The sequence below is a fragment of the Typopeltis vanoorti genome, chromosome 10 (assembly GCF_054136105.1).
Source record: "Typopeltis vanoorti isolate ZY-2024b chromosome 10, IOZ_Tvanoo_1.0, whole genome shotgun sequence".
Taxonomy (NCBI): Eukaryota; Metazoa; Arthropoda; class Arachnida; order Uropygi; family Thelyphonidae; genus Typopeltis; species Typopeltis vanoorti.
In genome coordinates, this window is record NC_143558.1 from 21523173 (window position 1) to 21543796 (window position 20624).

The following is a 20624-nucleotide window of genomic DNA, read 5'->3' on the forward strand; positions in this document are numbered from 1 at the left end:
ATTTCTGATGATTTTATAGAAATCATTCTAGTATTTTGAATTCAATTATATTTTAGTATATAATTGTTGAGTATTTTTTATTCAGTGTATCTAGTATATTTATTAATATACTTATCAAAGAGATCTTCCACACAGCTTCATTTCGGCTATATAAAAAATGTAGAAATAGTAGATATTAAAGAACCTACGTTATTTCCAAGCCGAACATATTATTATTATTATTATTATTATTATTATTATTATTATTATTATTATTATTATTACGGGCGACTCCAAGTAGTCCTTAGATTCATCGGGGGAACATATGCAGAACTTGAAATTTTTCTATTGACCACAGAGCTTATGGGAATGCAGATCATCGGTGTTGCCTTACCTTGTACTACTTAAAAGATATGAGCGCTGTCCAAGCTTACATGTATTCGTTTTTTATTAGTGCACCTGATAAAGGTTTCATTGACCTGACATCTGTTTTGAATTGGTTGTTTCACTTCAGAGATTAGGCAGAAACCTTAAGAGAACAAGATCAATCCTATGTCAGAGTGTTCTATTTTTTTTATAAAGGAACTCTCGCTCGGTATGTAATAGTAATTATCAAAGAAAGAGCATATGGCTTCATTTCTTGATTTCAATTAAAGTGAATATAGGGATGCTTGGATTGCACTTTTGTCTTTTAAGTAGTGCAAGCTAAAGCAACTCCAATGCCAAGGATTGCACTCTCTCATATGGTCACACAGATGTGAGAATGAAACCTGTGAAACTTTCGAAGTTCTACATATATTCGGCTTTGAAGTAATGATCGATTTTTATTCCCACCATTTCTAAATACCGCATTTTTCCGTGTATAAGACGATACTATTTTCTAAAATTTTTGGACCAAAAATTCGGAGTCGTCTTGGCAACTGGTTGAGAGACCAGCATGGTGAAATTGCTGGTACCTTGTCTCCGCGAACAGGCTTCCGCCAATCACTTGTCTTTGTTAACTCTGTCGATTAACGTCATTAATGGCTGATTCTGAATAAACCAATCAGAATTCTGAAAGCATTCATACGTCTGCAACTCTTTGGTGGGGTAAGTTAATGCACTAACAATATGAGCACTAGCCCATAAAAATGCGGTAATTTATTAATATATTCTTGGATATATTGTTAACTTAAGATAAGAAAAAATCAGCTAATGACTTTATACATGTATAGGGAGTAGGCGAGACGTTTTAGTCCTATCTAACTTTTGGAGATTGAGTGGTCATTTCAATCTCCATTTGTAGCCAATCAGAGATAGCTGGCCCAAAGCTATCATATCACTGATTTAAATTGTACGCAGTGAAGACACGACTAAGAAATGCTGCCATTTCTGGTCCCTGACACAATATTTTTAATGTCTGAAATAGTGTGAGTTATATGGTCGATTTTTTGAGATATCGTGACGAAAAAACTTCGTCTCTCCTGGAGAAAAAACTCACTTGCCCTTTCCAGAGATCAGCTAACGGAACCGGTCGAAAAAAGGCTTAGAAAAAGTTCCTCTAGTCGGAGACTAAAATGGGACTCATCACGCTATTTCTTTGGGCTGTCCAGCGCTGAGGAGGAGTGAAAACACCACTCCAAGTGAACTTCAACACAGGCTCTTAAGGTAGTGTACAAAATGCTGTCATTGTGTAGTTATACTAGACAATGTCTAGTATAACTAGATATGGCAACTAGTATACAGCAGTACAACTAGTATAGCAAAGGTACGCTATTGCTCTGTCGAGCAACAGCGTACTGTCAAAAGGAAGCTAACGTAGATTTCTGAAAAGACCTTTCTGAACAAGAGCATCGTGACAATCATATTGACGATGCAAATGACAATGAAGAAAATAAATTAACACATGAAACTTCGTAGGTTACAAATTATTCTATAAACAACCCGAGAGATACAAAAAGTTGAGAAATGTTTAGAAAAACTCAAAAGGGAAAAGAAAAATAAGCGGAATAGCTCTAACTATTCAGGTTAAAAAAATGAACGATAGGAGGAATTCAATCAAGAAGAAAAATAAAAGAAAAGGGATGGTAGTGCTTATAGAAACAAATGATTTTATAGCATGAAATCTATACAGCCTGTATAAAAGAAATCAGTTGGAGTGTTTGAATGTGTTTATCGAGTTTGATAGTGGAATTGATGTATAAGAGATATAACATGCAATTGAATGGATTATCATCAGTAACGGAGAATTATTCATTACAATGAATGATTGGCGACATACAGCTATTTGCTGATGATGATGCAACGATAGGTTGGGTAATCAGGAATGCTGCTGATATGCAGTACTTGCATAATGATTTGATTAGGCTGGAATTATTATTGAACTGACATTTTGGATGTCAGTTCAATGTCAGTATATGTAAAGTCATTCACTTCGGCGTGATTAGATGTCCAATGTTGTATTATATTGGTGGGATTATACTTGAAGAAACTGGTGAGGCTTGGGATCTTGGAGTGTTAGTAGACAAGGAAGTTGACGTTCAAAGATCATATTGCAAAAGTTGTAAATACAACTCAGAGAATACTGGCAATGCTGAAACGAACCTTGACATGTAAAGATAAGGAAACCATTTGACCTTTTTATAAGGCCTTCATAAGATCTCACCTGGCCTACTGTGCAGAGGTCTGGTTTCCGTGGTGATTCTGATAAAGTGGAGAGAGAGTGCAAATGACAGTGTTAAAATTATATCAGGACTCTGTAATATAGATTATGAAGACAGACTAAGAATTTGTAGGCTGCAGACAAAAGAAAGAGGGCTGATATGATTGAGACTTACAAACTTCTGAAAAGGTCATACAGGATACCAGTAGATCGAATTTTTCGCTTTATGGAGGGTGGAGAAAGAATTCGAAAGCATTCATAGAAGTTAATGCAGTCAAGAAGAGGATTAGGGCTAGGTTTTTGTCTCAAACTGTGGTGTGTGATTAAAATGGATTGTCATTGGATGTTGTGTGTGCCAGTACAGGTATGACAAGTGGTGCGAACTGTATGCCCTCCCTCAATGAGTTACTGACTTCTTGGATGTCTCTCTTGATAATAATAATAAGAAGAAGAAGAAAAAAAAAAATCAGCTAACAACTTTTTGTTCCCGCTTTAGCCCTTTTGCAAACTGAGTGGACAGTTCAATCTCTACTGGCAGCCAATCAGAGATAGCTGGCCCAAGGCTATCTAATTAATCGGTAGGCAGTGAAGGAGGCGGCTAGGAAGTGGCGCCATCTCGTGGTCCCTAACACAATCTTTTCAATGTCTGAGAATAGTGTGGGTTCGACAGTCGATTTTCTTTAGTTTACGGTACGAAAAATCCGAGTGTTCTTGAGGAAAAAACTAGTCAGAGATCAACTAACTCGGAAAATGGTTAAAAAAAAAAGCTTAGTAAATGTTGCTGTAGTAGGCAACTAGATTTGAACACAAGTCTTCTGTCGTGCAATCTAGTGCGGTGGAATGCAAATGCCATTTTCACCGAGGAGCCTGTGTAGCTCAGTAAAGTGACGTTTGCACACTATGGCATGTGACCGTACGAAGGAAGACTTGGGTTCAAATCTAGTCGCCGACAAGAGGAACATTCTCTAAGCCATTTTTCCAACCGTTTCCGAGTCAGTCGATCTCTGCCTTCTCGAATAATATTTTTCTCATTTGCCCGTATATACGAGATCGTACAAATTTCTGCAATATATTAACACCTAGAGAAGCTACACTAACTCGTCTATAGTTTGATGCTTCCTTTTCTCACCATTTCTATACAGTGGCACTGTCTTACCCTCTTTCCAATCCCCAGCGACATTTCCCTTTGCAAGGTTTCATTAAGCAACCAGGTGAATGATGCTGTTGGTTCTTTAATACATTCCTTTAGAACACTTGGAGAAATTTCATCTAGTTCTATTCTCAAAATATTGAAAAATTCGGTGGGACTAGATGAATCCTAGAATTATTTTGGCGGCAGTGCTTCTGTTATAAATTATGGAGTTAATAAAAATGTGAAGCAGAAAGAATTGTCAGTGTACAGCGGCGGTATCTTTGTTAGGTTGCTAGGCAACAGTTATGCCCTGTCATGGTCGTTTTACAATGTTAGGTTTACCAGAATACTTTAGCATTCTGGTTAAGTTAATGCTAATTAAATGCAAATATTTGGAATGGCTATTAATTCCTTTTATAGTAATCTCATAGCCCACTTTTTAAATTATGAAAAACTTTAAATGAAAAGTTTAATACTAACTTCACATATCGCAAAGTTTTTTGTTATCTTCATTCCACATCTGCAAACAACGCAAATAGGTAAGAAGGTTTGTCTTTATGAGTATATTTAATCAACGTGGGTTATGTATCTTATCCAGAATTTTCAAATATCATTAAATCCTTTAAAAAATAAATATGAAATTAATCCGTATTTTTATCAACAATATGGATTGGTTAGTACAGATATTGTCAATATTTTTTATCCTATTTTAATGAAAGAAACAAACTATACTTATTGGGATAGGGAAAGTGAACCTTTGCCCTAAAAAAATAAAAGTAAAAAAAATAAAAAAAAACTTCGAAAGTGAATTTTTCAAACCCAGAAGTGACATATCTTTTCATTACTTGTATATGGAACATTTATGACTTCTCCATTAATTCAGCCTTTGTATCTCTTCTGGGTCTGGTCAGGCTCCCACCAATGAGATCTCAATGAAGAGAAACTAGTGGAAGTAGTGATCCTTCCTAAAATTCATAGTAATATACACTTCTGAAAGGAAATGTACTTTACATTATGGGATTCCAAGCAACTAATGTTAAGTCATGAGCCTCTGTATAGAAATAGTCTAGTCGTGAAGATGCTTCATGCACAAAATTTGTTTTTTTGATATACTTGAATAATGGATTAAACAAGAATGTAATTTCTTGGCAAGTTTAATTTCACATGCACACGCCATTTAGTATATAGTCAAGATCGCATTCATTTGAGTTTCATTAGAATGGTTTTATATGTATTATGAAGAGGAAATTGGATATTCATAACATAGTAACCTCCCTTCCCCCTCCATGCACACATTAAGCTTTACAAATTTTTAGTACTTCACTGTTATCTTGTTTAATATGGTGCATAACTGGAAGTTGATGGCATTAATTTAGAAGTGAGATATGCAATATATATGTGGTTTTCACAAAAAAAAAAAAAAAAATTTGCTTCAAAATTACAGTAACTCATTTTGCAATTACTAACATGTTGATTTTGTAATGTTGTTACTATGTGCATTCATCATAGTGTTACCAGATTGTTTACATAGGCATATAGTTAATGTTTTTGGTTTATTTATAAATTCGAAATATGTTAAAATTTATATAATGAAGGGAAACTTATATAGAATTACTCTCAGTGACATAGTTACTTTTAGCATATGGTTACTGTGACCATATAAAATTGATCTGCATTTGCACAGACATTGTTCAGATGGTGAAGATACTTCTGAATAAGTAAAACACATAGATAGCTAAAAATATTTAATTAAGATGGATGAATTACAAATATTTCGATTCATGTATTGTGGATCATCTTTAGTTTAAAATAGTTTGAAATTAGTTTTGAAGATTGCACAAACATGTAATTCTTTTATTATTACACTGACCACACATTAAATTGGATGAGAACTAATATTAGTTAGTATCATCATGTCACTTCCCTTAATATTATATTTACTATAATACATTGATGATGTTGAATAATGACTGCTTGCCTATTATCATGTTAGACTATATTTTTTGTACAGATAAAACCTACCTACTTCGACTTATAGTTCTCATAGATGTTTAGAGACATTAGTATTAGGGTGAGGAGTGGTTTCTTTGCATGGAGGGTGGTTGAACCATGGAATGCATTGCCTGATGGAGTGGTGGGCGCGAGAACAGTCAATGCGTTTAAGGATATGATAGACTTTGTGTTTCTTAGGAGGGACCTCCCTTGATGAGTCTTGATAGACCTGTGTTTCTTAGAAAGGACCTCCCACGATGAGTCTTTTGACTCCATGGAGGCCAGAATAATAATAATAATGATAATTAGTATGGAAATGCAACCATGTCTGTAAAGCTTCTGACAGTCCTTGAATGGAGGAGGGTGCAAAGATGTTCTAGAACATCTCACTGGTGTGGATCAGGTTGAGATCTAGTGAATTCACTCTAGATAGCAAACATTCAGAACAAACAATGCTGTAAGGCAGAAAACATTTCCTGAACCAGTTGTTTATAGTGATTGTTCTGAAAGGTTGTGCTTCAGAGTCAATTCTTGTGTCACACTTTTATTCTCTCCCTGTGTCTTATTCTACTGACATCTAATTGCAGTTTGAAAATTAGCATGTATTCACCCCATTCCTAAAATGTGTGATATGATAAATCTTTAACATTGAATTTCCATTCAGTTTCTCTCATTATAATTCTTTTCAGAGTAATAGAGAAAATCATTAACTTTCAACTTCTAGTCTGCTTGCAAATTTCTCAAGTAAATTATCACCATTCTGGATTCTCGCTATGTTAGTCAACTAGGAATTGACCTTGTTTGTATCATGTTACCCATCTTTGGAAAATACCATGGAAAAGCATGGAGAATCTTAAATAATTGCTGTTAACATCTGTAATGTATTTGATCATATTTGGCATGAGGTCCTATTAAAACAGTCTATCGTATGGTCTGTCTTCTGATTCATGCAACTGAGTTGCTAGCTTTCTCTTTGTTCATATATTACTTGTAATGGCAGATGGATCTGTATTCTCGAGTTTTGCAATTAATTTTGGAGGTCTACAAGTCGGTTGTTTTACTTACTCTTCTTACTTACTTTTCCTTAATATTGACAATCTTCTTCAGTTTTGTTGCTGAGCTCACTGTGCTCCTCATTCTCTCTTCGCAGATCTAGCACTACACAAACTATTAACATCTGAATATCAACATCCACAGTCATGAATTCTAATCTCCAAACCATTTGTCAGTGAGTTTTTTTTTTATTTTTTTAGTAACTCATGTGCCAGTAGAACTCAATCACATCTCATTGCTCACAAAAAAAGAACTCTTTCTTCCAATCTCACTATTAACAATAATCTGATATCTCTGTAGACAGGATGAAATTTCTCTTTATGAGATAACTATAACATCCAGTCTTTCTTTATTTCTTGACATAAACATTTTACGCATATTGCAGCATCCAATTCTTTTTTTCTTTTGCTCAAGGCAATGCTTTACCTCTGAATAGCTATGAACTCTATACAAATCACAAATCCATTAATACAGTTCTCTCATTTGAGGAAGTACCCTTTAGAGCTTCTTAAAAATCATTGACTCAGTAGAATAGAGTAATAAGTTCATTATTGACCCATCTTTCTCAAGTTTGCTCTCTTTCACACAGCCATCCAATTTATGCTCTTGCATTTTCTGTTATCAAAATTGGCATCAGTAATTCTTCCATTGTCTTCTAAATCTTTTAAGTGTAGATACTGTTCAACACTCCTTTGCAGTTACTAGATAAATTATTATAACATTCCCGTTGATCCCTTTTTATCCGACATTTTCTTCTGAGTAACTTAGACCACAGCCTTGTGCAAACCAATCTGTGGGGACCAAGTGGAATTTTGCAATCCACAGGCTGTGGATACAAATCTCAATGGCACTGATGCTTTTGAGCATCATTAGATGATTTCATTGCCTGGTATGAGATCATCACTCTGTCTATTTGAAAGTTTGATTAGGCTTGAAAAGTACTATATTTGGCCTCTATAGTAGATTTCTCAGTTATATGACTCTTAAACCATTCATGTTGTTTAATGTGGTAGGTTTACCACATTTTGTAGGTATGATTATCATAAAAAATCATAAAAAATTCTCCTATGAAATATTTTTATCATAACCATTCTGAGCATTATATCCTTTGAAACTATAATGGTCAAGCAGTAAAACATCCACTCAGCTCTTCCATGGTCAAACTGCTGTTACGAATCTAAATACTTCCTCGGATTAATTTATCAAAATAATTGTTTATAGAATGATAGCTTTCCTTTCTTATTATACTCAGATTCCTCATTCATTCATTTCCTGTAATCTTGTTTTTCCAGTAATATCCCAAGGTATCCAACTAAAAATTCAATATACAAGTGAAAGAAAATACGAAACTGTCAATACAGCTAATGCAGAAGTTAGCAAGAGCCTCAAAATATAACCATTATCAAAACCAAATACAACTTTGAAAAACAAAATAAGTACAAATGGTGGTCATTCCTTCTGGTGTCTTGCCATTGTTTACATTTCAACCCATCATTGTGTGCACCTCTCTTACAACCAGATGCCATCCATTGCAGTATTATCTTAAGACAAAGTTGTTGGAAGTTTTTTCACTTGGTTATACTATTATGAAAGATACCAAGAAATTATATATTTAGTTTGATCCTTTATCCAAGTGTAAGCAAACAAGTTTGCACTTGAACTATTTTCAGGATTGGGGCAACTCGTGATATAAGCTTGTGACTTCACATCACTTGCCTTAGTATCCCATAATGCAAAGCACATATCCTTATGGATATGTATAATGCTATGCATTATGGGAAGGGTCACTACCCAGACTGTTTTGATGTTTATTGAGGTCTCATCAGTGTGAGCCAGACCCAGAGGTGATACCAAGGTTGAAGTGATGCAGAAATCATATTTTCATATATGAGTTGCCAAAAGGTGTCACACCTTATTATCAAAATTCTTTGGATTAGAGATAGTTGTTGGAAGTTTTTTCACTTGATTGAACAAAGTATTAAACCAAGTGTATAATTTCTTGGTATCTTTAATTTATAGTACTCCAAGTGAAAAAAACTTCCATATCCGTAAGGATATGTGCTTTGCATTATGGGATACTGAGGCAAGTGATGTGAAGTCACAAGCTTCTGTATATGAGTTGCCCCAGTCCTTAAAAATAGTTCAGACTTGTTTGCTTACACTTGGATAAAGGATTAAACCAAGTATGTACTTTCTTGGTATCTTTAATTTATCTTAAGACAAAGTTGATCTCCTGGCATTGTAAACTTTTCTTTCAACATCTTCACGAGTGACCTCTTACCATGGAAAAAACAGTGTACTGCACATTCCTTGATCTTTTTACAGAAAGCCATTTGATGAATTTTTAAGTAGCCTACATAACAACAACAAACCAAAAAAACCTGAAATATTATACTGATCTTAAAAGTATTTATTTCATCTTAATAGTGTTGACTTGCATTATAGCAAACACTAGGAGATGAATTGGTGGTGCTGATAGCATTAGCCTGCAAAGATTCTTGGGATCTCTGAGACATGGTAGACAGAAGACGATATACTGACAGCAATAAAAATATCAGGGTATAGCATTTTTCGACAGGATAAGAAGGGAAAATGCGGTGGTGGAGTACTGCTTATGATAAGTGATGACTTATGTCCTCTAAGAATGGAGGATGTGGAGGGAAATGGCACTAATGGTTTTGAAAGCATATGGTGTGAGGTAGAGGTAGGCAGGACAGGATATTTAGTGGGGTGTTGCTATAAGGCAAGGAACATGGAGGATGAAGAGTAGGAGATGTTTAGGCAGATGAGCTTGGCAAATGCAAGAAGAATGATTGTTATGGGAGATTTTGACCTAGAGCAGTATAAATTGGGAAGAAAAAACTGATGTAGTAATAAGAGAATGGAATTTTTGGAATTCTTGAGGGACAATTGTCTTAGGTTTGGATTTAGTCATAGCATCAGAAGAGTTAATTATAACTGAGATGGCATCTCTAGCCCCATGGGAGAGGGTAACCATGTGATTTTGACTTGGAAGATTGAATAGACATGCAGGAGTATTAAATGGAAAGGAATGTAGGTGGAATTATAAGGCAGGTGATTATAATAGACTTAGGTATCAACTAGGGGCAGTTCCATAGAGGGAAGAATTGGAAGGCCAGGATATCATTAGTGCTGTTATTAAAGAAATAAGGAGGGTCGTGGAGAGCAGATGCATGAAGAATATAAGACTCAGGCCAGGAGAGTGACGAGTATGGTAAGGAAGGCAAAACTGGAATACGAGAGGCTGGTAGGCCCTGAGATCCAAAGAAAATTCTAAGGAATCTTTTCACTATGTGGTCAGTAGGAGAAGAAATGATTGTAGAAGAATGGCATTGTTGGATAAAAATGGGAACAGAGTGATTGATGCAGAAGATAGTAGAGTTGTTCAGTGAACTTTATTGGGGTATTTCATCCTGGAGAAGTGGGTTTTAATACTAGAGAGATAGGGCAGATTCAAAGTTTAGAAGTGCAATAAGAGAGTGTGTGTTTCAAAAACTGAGGATGCCAATAAAGCAGTGGGACAATGCTATTTTGCCATGAGTTTTGAGAGAATGTGCTAAAGAACTGACAACTCCGTTGGCCAGTCTTTTCAATGAAAGTCAGGTCACAGGAAAGGTACCTATTGAGTGGAAAGAGGGTAAGATAGTATAAGAGTGGTAGTAGACTGGAAGTGTCAAACTATAGACTAATTTCTATTTCATCGGTAGTTGTTAAGATCTTGGAGAAATTAGTGAGGATCATTTACAGCAATGGACAGATGACGGTAATGTTATCTGTGAGAGTCAGAATTATTATTATTATTACGGGCAACTCCAAGGGATCCATAGACTCATCGATGGAGGCCCTAACATCATGTCAAGAACAATTATTTGACATTCACACAGTATCTATCATACTTCTCCTTGAACACATTTACAGTCATGGCCCTCACAACAGACTCTGGCAGCTTATTCCACTCATTCACCACTCTCCAAGTAAAAAACCTAGCTCTAACACCCTTGCTAACCACACTCTTGCCCAGCATTCATGTATGGCCCCTAGTCCTCCCACCACCAGTCATATTCTCAAAAATATCTTCTGAATTAATCTTATAGAAACCCTTCAGTAATTTGAATGTCACAATCATATCACCCCTTTTCCGCCTATCAACCAATTTCTGCAACCCACAAATCTTCAACCTGTTCTCATAAGGTTCATTCCATAGACCTGCTATCATCTTGGTCACTTGTCTCTGGATCCTCTCCACCTCCCCATCCAGAAGAAACCCTGGTGCCCATATCTGGGCACAGTAGTCTAGATGGTGTCTTATCAAGGCTCGATAGAGAGGAACAATAACCTGTGTTTGTCTCTGCTTTAACAAGCAGAGACAAACTGGTTTTTTTCAGCAACCAAGTGATTTGATGAGCTGATTTAGCCACTTTTGCGATGTGCCCCCTGAACTTCAACTCCCTATTCACCAACACTCCCAAATCCCTGGCCTCATCAATCTCCTAGAGTACAGTTCCACAATGTGATATACTGCTGCTAATCTTTTCACCATAAAATGCATAACCTTACACTTTGCCACATTAAATTGACATCCATTCTCCTTAGCCCAGTCCTCCAAACTATCCAAATCATCCTGCAAAATTTTGACATCCTGTGCACTCACTATTGCTCTACCCAACTTTGCATCATCAGCAAACAAATGAACAGGTCCTCTGAGATCCTTTCCTATATCCTTATTGAACAAATTGAACAGTAGTGGTTCAAGAACAGAGCCCTGCGGCACACCACTAGTCATAGGCTGTCTTTTGGACTCTACTCCTGAATAAGCCACTCTCTGATATCTCTCCATCAACCACCCTCCTATTCATCTCACCAACCCTATATCCATCCCCATATGCTGCAGTTTACTGATTAGAATTCCATGCGGTATCCTGTCAAAGGCCTTAGCAACATCCAGTAGAATCACTGTAAACATCTCTCCCACCAGTTGGAGAGAGTGACCATATGGTTTTGACTTGGAAAATGAATAGACATGCAGGAGTATCAAAGAGACAGGAACTTAAGTGGAATTATAAGGCAGGTGATTATAATAGTCTTAGATGTCAACTTCGGGGAGTTTCGGGGAGGGAGGAATTGGAAGGCCGGGATATCATTAGTGCGTGGGAAATTGTGAAAGAATATTTGTTAGCAGCAATGGTAAGTTGTATACTACGAGTGAAGAAGAGGACACAATTTGGAGTAAAGTGGATAATAAACAATATTAAACAGGAATTGCATGCGAAAAAGAGACTATGGAAGAGACATAAGGAGACAGGTGAAGAGAAGATGCATGAAGAATATAGGACACAGGCCAGAAGAGTGACTAGTGCGGTAAGGAAAGCGAAACTGGAATATGAGAGGAGATTGGCCCTAAGATCCAAAGAAAATCCTAGGGACTTTTTTAGCTATGTGGCCAGTAGGAGGAGAAATGACTGTGGAAGAATGATATTGTGGGATAAAAATGGGAATAGAGTGGCTGATGCAGAGGACATAGTGGAATTGTTCAATGAACACTTTATTCGAGTATTTCATCCTAGAGGAGTCAGTTTTAATGCTAGAGGAATAGGGCTGGTTTGAGGTTTAGAGGTACAGGAGGAGAGGGTGTTTCAGATACTGAGTACTCTGGATGTCAGTAAAGCTTTGGGACTGGATGGTATTTCACCATGAGTTTTGAGAGAATTGCTAGGGAACTGACAGTGCCTTTAACCTGGCTTTTCAATAAAAGTCTGGCTTCGGCAAAGGTGCCCAGGGAATGGAAGGAAGGTAAGATAGTGCCATTGCATAAGGGTGGTAGAAGACTGGAAGTGTCTGATTATAGGCCAGTCTGTGTGTCATCAGTAGTTGTTAATATCTTGGAGAAAGTAGTGAGGGACCGTATACAGCATTGGGCAGATGAGGGTAATGTTATCTGTGGGAGTCAACATGGATTTGTGAAAGGGCGCTCTTGTTTTAGCCTTTTATAATAAAGTTACAAGAACATTAGATGAGGGAAGGGCATATACTGCAATTTTCTTAGACTTAGCAAAGGCATTTGACAGGGTGCCACATGATAAACTGATATTTAGTTGCAGCACAAGGGTCTGGATGTTCAAATTGGTCAACTGGATTCAGGATTGGCTGTCTGATAGGTATCAGAGAGTTGTGTATGGTGGAGCAGTTTCAAGGAAGCAGAGGGTTACAAGTGGGGTCCCACAGGGCTCAGTACTAGGACCTATATTGTTTAACCTTTATATCAATGACATTGCCAGTGGATTGCAAGGATATTCAGTTGTTTGCGGATGATGCGAAGCTGGGAAGGATTATTAGTAATAGTGCAAATGTAGTAGCCCTGCAAGAGGATTTAAATAAGCTAAATAAATGGGCAAATGAATGGGGGTGTCAGTTTAATAAAGCAAAATGTAAGGTCTTGAGGTTTGGGAAACATCGATGGGATGCTGCATACTCTATGGGAGGAGTTATACTGGAGGAAGTATGGGAGACAAGAGATCTGGGGTTGATGATTGATAGAAAGCTGAAGTTTAGGGGACATATTGCAAAGGTGGTGAAGATAACACAGAGGATTGCTGCTATTATGAGAAGGATACTGACCTGCAGAGATAAGAGGGTTATCATTCCGTTGTATAAGTCTCTGATCAGACCACACTAGGACTATTGTTCTCAGATTTGGTCCCCAGGATTTGAAGGGGATAAATTAACTGTGGAAAGGATACAAAGACAGATGACAAAGATGGTTTCAGGACTGTACAAGGATAGTTATGAGGATTGGTTGAGGGAATGTGGACTGCAGAGTTTGGTGGATAGAAGAAGAAGGACAGGTGATGTGATTGAGACTTTTAAACTGTTGAAAGGTGGTTACAGGATTGACTGGGAAGTTCTTTCGCTTGGTTGAACAGTGGGAAGGAGTGATGACAAGAGGCCATCCCTGGAAGTTACGAAAGGAAACTGTGAGCAAGAGGGTAAGGTGTGGTTTCTTTGTGTGGAGGGTGGTTGAACCGTGGAATGCATTGACTGATGGAGTGGTTGGAGCGAGAACGGTCAATGAGTGTAAAGAGTGGTATGATAGACTTTGTGTTTCTTAGGGGGGGGACCTCCCCTCGATGAGTCTTGACAGACTTTATGTTCTTAGGAAGGACCTCCCACGATGAGTGTTTTGACTCCATGGAGACCTAAATAATAATAATAATAATAAACCCATTGCCCTTATCCAGTTCGGTCTGACTCTAAAACTTGAGCAAGTTACCGAGGCATGATCTACCCTTCACAAAACCATGCTGTATCCCATACAGCAGGGGTGTTCAACTCGTCGATCACGGAGCGATTTTTGGTCAATCTCTTGTGTATTCCTCCTTACAAATTTAATTAAAACTGAAAACATAATATTTTATTTATCATTAGTTTGTATTATTTTTAATTCGCTTTAAGCATATTGCTATTGGTTATTTATTTTTTGTTAAAATTGTCAAATCAATAATTTTCTTATAAGATCCAAATTAATTCATTGTAAATGAATTAATTTGGATCAGTGGAAGTCAAACAGCGAGCTGAGTGAATACGATTATAAGCAAAGTGTAAAAACTCGATTGCAGCTTAAATATTAAATATTCCAAAGCATGTTACATTGATTTTTTACTTAGGTTAAGTCCCATGTGAATATTGTAAGAAAATAAACTTTGTTTGTCTCGGTATAGTTTGTATTAGATGTTTTTGTAAATAACTTTTGAAGCTAACTGTATGTACTGCTTTAATAAGAATATGTTAGAGTGTTAAAAACAAAAGCAATATTTTTGTCACTGAAGCTGTACATGGCGGCATTAGAAAGATTGTTATTGAAACTTGTATGTATGAGAAAGTCTTGCAGGCTCTAAGTGTAAACATCTCCGAAGTCAGTCAGAAATAGTTCAAACAACTTTCCAATGGCCGGCAACTTACAATCAAAAGAAAGTGGAGGAGAACAAAAGGCTTGCCGAACTTGAAACTTAAGATGAAAAACTCGTACCGATTCTTTGGGGGGGGGGGGCTGCCAAACTTCATGCGAGGTCTCAGAGGAGGCCTAATAAAAAGGGACTGAAGCAAGCAGAAGGGGTCCCGGTTCCAGAATTGCTGTCAGAGAGGAGGCTGCCCAGTCCAGAATCGCCGTCAGAGAGACTGCCCGGATCCACGTTGCTTGAGAGAGGAGTTTCCCGCTTCCAGAAAGGAGCTTCTCGGTTCGAGATGTCACTAGAGAGAGACTACTTCTAAGCCACAGACAAGGTTTCAAATTGCTGAAAGGAAGAGTTCCAATTGCCCGAGAAAAGTTTCCAGGCCAGGTTAATGTCAGACATTCACCAGTGTTGGGTTTTCATTACAATTTGATGAATCAAACGACTTCACTGATATTGCTCAGTTAATGGTATTTATTTGCATGGTATGTCAAGATTATTCAAGTAAAGAAGAACTTTTGAAAATTATACCATTATTGGGAAGGGCTAGGGGAGAAGACATTTTTCGGCATTTGATGAATTTGTGAAACAACACAAACCTCTGCTTCTTAAACTTGTGTCTATTACTACTGATGGTGCTGCTGCAATGATAGGTAATAAATCAGGTTTCATTTCATTATGGTAAAAACGATGAAAAATATCCAGATTTTTTAACATATCACCGTATTATTCACCAACAAGTACTGTGTAGTAAACGATTAAACACGAAAGATGTTTTGGATATTACATTTAAAATTGTAAATTCTGTTCGAGGAAAAGCCCTGCAACGGCAGTTATTTAAATTACAGGCAGATGACGATAGGGAACTTCTGTTGTACAGTAACGTTCGCTGGCTCAGCAGAAATCAATTTTTAGAAAGATTTCTTCTATTAATTAATGATATAAAAAATTTTCTTGATGAAAAAGGAGATATTTATCCACAATTGTGTGATAAAGGATGGTTGTTACACTTATCATTTTTGGTAGATTTCTGTACGAAATTAACCAATTTAAATTTAGAGTTACAAGGTAGAGATAAAAATTTAATTGACATGTTAAGTTCAATAAACACTTTCCAACAATACTTACTTTTATTAAAGAGAAATATAAATGACCGCGAATTTAGACATCTCCCATATTTATTATAATTTTTTGAACAAAATCAAGAAATGCTTTGCTGTGATTTAAAAGAATTTATTCGTGAAATAGAATTAGTTGAGGATGAAGTAAATTTAAGATTTAGAGATTTTAATAAAACTGAGATGATTGTATCTTTTATCAATAATCCATTTCAAGAAAACTTGAACATCACAGAAATTTCAAATAAAATTAGTGGACTGTTTGATATAAACCAAGCTGAAGTAGAACATGAGATAATAAACATTCAGAATAGTTTACATTTAAAATCAATAAACAATGAAGTCATTTGGAAGTGTGCACATAAAAAATTCTCAATATTAACTGATATTGCGCAAAAAATTCTGTCGTGTTTCGGATCAACATACTTGTCAGAATCCGCTTTTTCAAATATGACCGTCATAAAAAATCAGTTAAGAAACCAAATTACAAATGATCATTTGGATGATTGTCTGCGATTGGCCACTTCTTCATATCAACTTGACTATGAAAATATTGCAAGGTCCAAACAATGCCAAATTTCACATTAACTTTTTTTTTTTTAATCAACCAGCATTTCCTGTAACTTGTGAGTTTGTAATCAATCTGTTGTTTTTTCTAACTTTGATTTTTCCAAAATAGAGAAATAAATATTTTATTCCATTTGTTTTTTTGTTGTTGTATTAAAATGTTTGTTGTATTAAAATAATTAAAAGTGATAAATAAATTTTTAAATACACAAATAAAGTTTTTAGTTGAGTATTTTTTTTAGTTGTTTATTTGTGCGTAATCAGATATCAGGTTGGGGGAACGTGACCTATATAAGAGAGTAGGTCGCTGAATAACTTATATATAAGAGAGTAGATCGGCAAATTACTTTTTATAGAAAAGTAGCTCACATAGTAAAAAAGGTTGAACACCACTACCATACAGTATTCCATTTTCATCTATCCAATCCTGTATTTTCCTCTTGACTATTTTCTCCATGACCTTGACAACAATTCCTGATATGCTGATTGGTCAGTAATTTACAACAGCAGTCTTGGAACCTCCTTTATGCAGTGGAACTATTTTCCCCTCTTTCCACCCCCCTTGGGACTAACCCAGACCTGAGACTCAAATTAAACAAAATGGTCAAGGGCACTGACAATTCTTGAGCCATTTCATGTACGACACGAGCTGGTATACCATCCAATCCCACAGATGTTTTGACATTGAGGTTTTGTAATAGACTATTCACCTCCACTTCATTCACCACAATTCCCATATAAGCTGTTGGTTCTTTCATTCCTGCAATGTCACCACCTGGATGATATACTCTTGCAAAGTGCTCGCTCAGTAATTCCACTATATCAACTGATTCGGTTACCTCCCTACCTTCAGCATTCTTAAAAATAATCATTCTGCCATATACATTTTTTCTTTTACTTGCAACATATCGAAAAAACTGTTTGGGATTCTCTTTAGCCTGCATGCTAATGTTCTTTCATAATCCTCTTTTGTTTTTCTTACCACACTCGTTACCCTTCTGGCCTGCGCTTTATACTGTTCGTGTGCCTTCCCGTCAACTTTCTCCTTAAATTCCCTCCACAGTTGTTTCTTTTTTTGCAGCTCAAGCTTAGGTATACAGTCAGCCATTGCCTCCTGCAAACACTTCTTAACCGTCTCCCATGCACTATCAACATCCAGCCCTTGCAGTTTTACATGCCATGGCACTGAGCTAATCAAACTCCTAAGTTTGTAATACTTACCTGTTGAAAGTTTATTTTTCACTTGGTTAGACTATAACAGTGGCGGCTGGTGAAAATTTTAAGTGGGGGTGCTGCATATACAAAAAAAAATAAAAAAAAAAAAAAAACACCTTTTTTTCTATAATAAATTTAGTTTAATCCTTTATCCAAGTGTGAGCAAACAAAGTTTGCGCCTGAAAGTATCTTCAGGACTGGGTTAAGGTGGTACACACCAGGGCAACTCGTTGCAAAGGTGGAGCAAGCTGCCAACACTCCTATCCTAGTATCTCCTATAATGCAAAACACATCTCCTTGCGGGGCAGCTTGCTCCACCTTTGCAACGAGTTGCCCTGGTGTGTACCACCTTAACCCAGTCCTGAAGATACTTTCAGGCGCAAACTTTGTTTGCTCACACTTGGATAAAGGATTAAACTAAATTTATTATACTCTAACCAAGTGGAAAATAAACTTTCAACATCTTTCTCTAAATCCAGAGTAATTTATTAAAAAAGGGTGGCACACCAATTGGCAATTCCTATAGGTGGAGATGACCTGCAAATGCTTCTGCCTGATATCTCGACTTGGGCCTGGCTCCCACTGAAGAGACCTCAATAAAGATCGAAACCGGTCTGGGTAGTGGCCCTTCCCTTAATGCATAACAATAGACATATCCGCAAGGAGATGTGTTTTGCATTATAGGAGATACTAGGATAGGAGTGTTGGTAGCTTGCTCCACCTTTGCAACGAGTTGCCCTGGTGTGTACCACCTTAACCCAGTCCTGAAGATACTTTCAGGCGCAAACTTTGTTTGCTCACACTTGGATAAAGGATTAAACTAAATTTATTATACTCTAACCAAGTGGAAAATAAACTTTCAACATCTTTCTCTAAATCCAGAGTAATTTATTAAAAAAGGGTGGCACACCAATTGGCAATTCCTATAGGTGGAGATGACCTGCAAATGCTTCTGCCTGATATCTCGACTTGGGCCTGGCTCCCACTGAAGAGACCTCAATAAAGATCGGAACCGGTCTGGGTAGTGGCCCTTCCCTTAATGCATAACAATAGACATATCCGCAAGGAGATGTGTTTTGCATTATAGGAGATACTAGGATAGGAGTGTTGGTAGCTTGCTCCACCTTTGCAACGAGTTGCCCTGGTGTGTACCACCTTAACCCAGTCCTGAAGATACTTTCAGGCGCAAACTTTGTTTGCTCACACTTGGATAAAGGATTAAACTAAATTTATTATACTCTAACCAAGTGGAAAATAAACGGATCTGATATGAATGAATCAATCGACCGTGAGATGCGGTGATTGATTCATTCAATCCAACACCCTTGAAGGGTAATGGAAATGGATAGCAATGCTGTAGCTAATGAAGCTCTAACTGAGGCTCGGCTATTGCTGTTACCCTCCTGCCATGATCAGAGCTTTAATAATAGCTCAATAACCTTATCCCTACACTGTCCGCTACAGATAACGGGGAATATGAAAAGCATTCTTGCTTCGCCCCTTTAAGCCAGTCCTTATAAGGACTATAAGGATGGAAAATAAACTTTCAACATCTTTCTCTAAATCCAGAGTAATTTATTAAAAAAGGGTGGCACACCAATTGGCAATTCCTATAGGTGGAGATGACCTGCAAATGCTTCTGCCTGATATCTCGACTTGGGCCTGGCTCCCACTGAAGAGACCTCAATAAAGATCGGAACCGGTCTGGGTAGTGGCCCTTCCCTTAATGCATAACAATAGACATATCCGCAAGGAGATGTGTTTTGCATTATATAGGAGATACTAGGATAGGAGTGTTGGTAGCTTGCTCCACCTTTGCAACGAGTTGCCCTGGTGTGTACCACCTTAACCCAGTCCTGAAGATACTTTCAGGCGCAAACTTTGTTTGCTCACACTTGGATAAAGGATTAAACTAAATTTATTATACTCTAACCAAGTGGAAAATAAACTTTCAACATCTTTCTCTAAATCCAGAGTAATTTATTAAAAAATGGGTGGCACACCAATTGGCAATTCCTATAGGTGGAGATGACCTGCAAATGCTTCTGCCTGATATCTCGACTTGGGCCTGGCTCCCACTGAAGAGACCTCAATAAAGATCGAAACGGGTAGTGGCCCTTCCCTTAATGCATAACAATAGACATATCCGCAAGGAGATGTGTTTTGCATTATAGGAGATACTAGGATAGGAGTGTTGGTAGCTTGCTCCACCTTTGCAACGAGTTGCCCTGGTGTGTACCACCTTAACCCAGTCCTGAAGATACTTTCAGGCGCAAACTTTGTTTGCTCACACTTGGATAAAGGATTAAACTAAATTTATTATACTCTAACCAAGTGGAAAATAAACTTTCAACACCTTTTTTTCCTAATCAGTAACGAATTTATTAATAAATAAATTTACATATTAAAAATTGCTTTATTAAAAATATTTCATCCTCACCATGAACAAACACTTATAATAAAAGTTTCGTATGAATAGCAATGACAAGTGCAAACAAATATAGGCGTTAGATCGCAGTGCGTGTGTTTTGTGTAACGATAATTGAAAAAATATAATTCTTTTCATATTTTCAACAGTGACACTTGTCATAATTCAGCCTTGTATCTATAATAAATAAATAATTATATGTTATTTTAACAAAATAAAATAAGATTTACAAAAAATAGTTCACCACGCACATGCACCAATAATAAACGTTTGATATCTCACAGAAATAAGGCGCATAAGCATACTAAAAATACACTGCTGTTTGAGCAGTTACAGTTGAGAATGATGTAACGTGCAATGACAAGTGCAAACTATCGGCATTAGATCGCAGTGCATTTGCTTCGTAATCTAAAGCGTTAATCGAACAATTCCAATTATTAACTATTCAATCAATGTCAAAACATAAGCTGTAGCCTTTAACATATTGTACTGCATTTATATAATGTTGTAAGCATTGTTATTATTTATAAAC

At 36.8% G+C, this 20624-nt stretch overlaps 1 protein-coding gene across 2 annotated transcripts in view; it reads left to right on the forward strand.

Moving 5' to 3' along the window:
* The first annotated feature begins 4076 nt into the window (after positions 1-4076).
* LOC150102217 (SANT and BTB domain regulator of class switch recombination) overlaps positions 4077-20624 on the forward strand; it is a 213683-nt gene continuing 197135 nt past the window's right edge. For both annotated transcript variants that reach the window (XM_090399431.1, XM_090399432.1), the window contains exon 1: positions 4077-4291. The gene's annotated coding sequence lies outside the window, so the exon portion shown is untranslated. The remainder of the gene's footprint in view (positions 4292-20624) is intronic.